The sequence below is a fragment of the Rhagoletis zephyria genome, unplaced genomic scaffold (assembly GCF_001687245.7).
Source record: "Rhagoletis zephyria isolate East Lansing unplaced genomic scaffold, Rhagoletis_zephyria_1.1 Rzeph_scaffold_00065, whole genome shotgun sequence".
Classification (NCBI taxonomy): domain Eukaryota; kingdom Metazoa; phylum Arthropoda; class Insecta; order Diptera; family Tephritidae; genus Rhagoletis; species Rhagoletis zephyria.
The window spans coordinates 480,703-484,677 of record NW_016157149.1 but is presented as its reverse complement, the minus strand read 5'-3'; the positions used below and the strand labels follow the sequence as shown (position 1 = coordinate 484,677).

At 36.1% G+C, this 3,975-nt stretch overlaps 1 pseudogene; it reads right to left on the bottom strand.

Moving 5' to 3' along the window:
• Positions 1-693: 693 nt before the first annotated feature.
• On the bottom strand, positions 694-1,279 carry LOC108371177 (uncharacterized; annotated as a pseudogene).
• Between the last annotated feature and the right edge of the window lie 2,696 nt (positions 1,280-3,975).

Genomic DNA, 3,975 nt, shown 5'->3' with positions numbered 1-3,975 from the left:
TTTAAGACTCTCAATTGGACTTTAGTTTCGCATTTTTTAATGAGCCCTGATCTTAAATCCCTGCCTTCGCTTTCGCTTGAGGAATCCTGTTAGGTTGCTTAAAAGATTGTTAGCAGAACTTGTTGAAGGCTCACCAATGTTGCTTGTTGCACTACTCAACGTTTGGCACGTAAAGCTAAACGTCGATTATTGTCACCATCCAGGTTAGGCAGACTTAGAGCCAATTCAACAATAGCCCTGATCGCGTACGCACTATCCAGTAAATCCAGTACTAATTTTACTGGTTTTTTACTGGATGTCGTTTTCGTACGCAAAAACTTGCAAGAAACTAGCAAAAGAGGGGAAATATTTTTGCGTTTTCAGGTCTAACATCAATTGGTCTCCTAAGAATTCGGAATGGAGCCGCACATATCCCGAAAACGTTTTCGACAACTCTGCTTGCTCGTGATAGTCGGTAATTGAAAATTTCATGAGACATGATTTGTTGACGATAACAATATGGTTTTAGCAAATAAGTTTTTAGGGGAAACGCGTCGTCGGCAACAATGACGAATGGTGTCGGATTTTCTTCGTTTGGCAATGGCCTTGGTGGCGGAATATTTAATGTATTTTCTGCAAGGGCAGTTGAGAGCGGACACCTGATAATATTTTAAATATAGAAATGTTTAAGAGTTATTTATTTAAAGTAATATTTTACCGCGCAAAAACGCCACCATCTGATTCGCGTCCGTACGCTCCAACTTCAACAAATAAGAACTTATATTCCGCAAGGCATCCACCAAGGCCATTAGAAGAATACTATTGTGCTTTTTATAGTTGAAGTACTCGGATCCACAATTAGCAGGCGCTTGAATCATGACGTGTTTTCCATTCAAAGCGCCGCAGCAATTCGGGAAGTTCCAGCGCTCATCGAATTTTTTTGCAATTTCGATCCACTCTTCAGGAGTATTTGGAACCTTTAATTAAATATTAACGATTTACTTCCTAGGTCTTAAAAACAGAGTTGGGTAGTTGCATACAAACCTTCAAATACTCATTTTTTAAAATATTATAAAGAGCTTGGCATGTCTCATGTATAATATGACATATTGTTGTTTTACCTATGAGAAAAAGAGCCATCAAACTCGAAAAGCTATCACCAGACGCTAAATAACGCAAGGTTACGGCCAATCTCTCTCCAACGGAAATAGCGTCTCGAAAAGAGGTGTCTTGCTTCTGAATATGTGGAGTCAGACGCTTCACTAGAAAATCGAAATCATCTACATCCATTCGCACAAAATTTTTGAACCAATTTGTATCCTGCTGCCGCAGCTTTTCGTGCAATGTGGAATAAAATCCGCTGGAGGATCTGCTTCTCAATCCTGGCCTTACCCACCATTTCTTTGATTTCCTTTTCTTCCTCCAAACCTGAAGAGTTGTTAGCTACTGCCAAAGCAACTTAGCTACTGCCAAAGCAATTCGGTTTTTCTTTTTCATTTCTTGTTAATTAATAAATAAATTGGTGGAAAATATTTGTTTTTTGCGCTCGATAAATTTTTGACACTTCTCAATTTGACCGCGATGGTGAAAACAGAACAGCATTATTTTGACAGCAAATTTTGTGTCAAAGATTGACAAGAGTTGCCATGCATTTTTTATGCCATTTTTTGTAATGTAGTGAAAACGCAAATTACCCTAAGTGGCGTTGCTGACAATTTAGTCATTTGAATTTGTCACTAAATTTGACATAGTGAAAACCGGCCATAATGCGGTATCCGCATACATACCAAAATTACATCCCATTGCTAATCGGCGCAGCGCCACCAAAAACTCTGAACTTCCCCTCGACTTTTTGTTTGCGCGAGTGAAATCTATAATTTTCTAGGATTTCATTGTGCTTGGGATTGAAGTGCTCTTCTAGCAACTTCACGATCGTCTCGTATTCCATATTTTCCGGTGTATTCGGCAATGCTTTATCACACGGTATATCATACACTGCTGTACCCATATAGTGCACCAAAAATTTTCATTTTTTTGCGGCATCTGCTTCAAATATTTCTAACGCCGTTTCAAACCTCTTGACCCAACGACTCCAAGTAGTAATTTTTTCATCGAATGAGTCAAAAGTAAACGATATACTTGCCATTTAGACTGCTGTCTTCACCGATTCTGCTATTATATGTGAAACCACGTATGAGTGTCTTTTCGTACTTCTCGTCGCGAGAATTGTTATATACACCCGAATTGTGCTGAGTTCATTTGTTGACTGACTGCAATGCGTTTATTTCATATTTACTTAGATTGACATTTCATTACATTTGTGTGTGTATATGACAGGTGGCAACCCTGTTCAACATATTTCCAAACTACTACCTTCTTAAACCTCTTTTGTCTGACACCTATATAGCGATACCTTATTCACTTACCAAATTCCTTTAACTAAATTGAATTACATTTTTTTAGCATGTGGTAACCCTCTATACGTAGTTAAGTTATAAAGCCTTTTCAAAACCATTTCGATTAATTAATTTGAGCTTAATATCTTAACAGGTGGCAATTCTTTTCAAAAAGTAAAACCTTCTTGAACATCCACACCCTAAGCCTTTTAATTTGATACCTCACTTTTGCAAATTAAACGAACGGTGTGGATCTGGGGGCATTGATTAGTAAATAGCTTGAGTTTAATTATTTTATAGGTGGCAACTCCGTTTGAAAAACTAAAACCAGTTCGCACATCTACAGCCCAAGCGCTTTAATTTGACACCCCAATTTTTGGAAATCAAACGAACGGTGCAAATCTTTTATGCATACTTTATTTAACCCTGATCCCAGGATTTTTGGGACAACATTGTCATAATCCCGGGATCCCGGGATTAGTCCCGGGATTAAATATTCATTACTTTTCAACAACTTGAATCGAATAATTGCTTCTATATTGTTTGAGAAACTCTTCTACCATGAAATAAATAATAATAAATGGGTTTGAAACCTACTTTTTTATTTAAAATGGCGTTTTTATTTTTTCTCTCTGACCGCAGGATTTATTTTGAAGGACTTTGTAATTTCAAAGATATGAGTAATTCCAAAAATGTTAAAAAAATTTAATGCAATGTAGAATAAAAATATGGGTAACAAATGCAATAGGATATTTCTTTAGAATTTAAAAAATTAAAATCTTTTGGATTCACAAGGGCCAATAGGTAATTTTTAAGCTGACAAAGTTAGAAGAACGAAACTCGAGGATGTTATCGAGTTTATATAAGCCCTTAGCATATATTTTTTTCAAAAACAAATGAGTGGTCGCCGCGAATAACGTTGTAAGCGACATAATTATATGTAAGTTTTCAGGAATGGAAAACAACGTTTTTGACGACGCACACAAAGTCATTTGATTTAGTTTTCCATTTTTCGGTGCAGTAGTATCCAAGAAACTTGCCCGTGAATTAAAATGTATACCCATAAAGAATGACAAAATTTTAATTATGGAAAAACGTTTTATATCTAAATCCCAATGGATGATAATACGTTTTTCCAGTAAGCCTAGCATCTTTGCTGGTGGCGCTTACACCCTTTTTCGACAAATTAATGTAATAAATATAAAACAAGGTTTCTTTGATTGTACATCATATTTCATTTTATAAACATTGGAGAAATACTTTTGAATAGTCCTCACAATGAAGCTTGAGCAGTGAAGAGAACAAGCGCAGTTGAAAATTTGGGGAATAAAAAACCAAAATTGATATTAACACAGCCCCTTCACTTACAACGTTTTTCCACATTACCGCTTCTGGTAATTTTTATACCCGAGCGCACTTGTGCACAAGGGTATTATAACTTTGTTCACATAACGGTTGTTTGTAACAGGCAAAACGAATCGAGATAGATATAGACAAATGTATACATAAATGATCAGAATGAAAAGAGAAATCGATTAAGCGGTGTATACATTTTAAGTAAATTAGCGTCCTTAAATTTCGAAATATTGCAGTTTCAAGC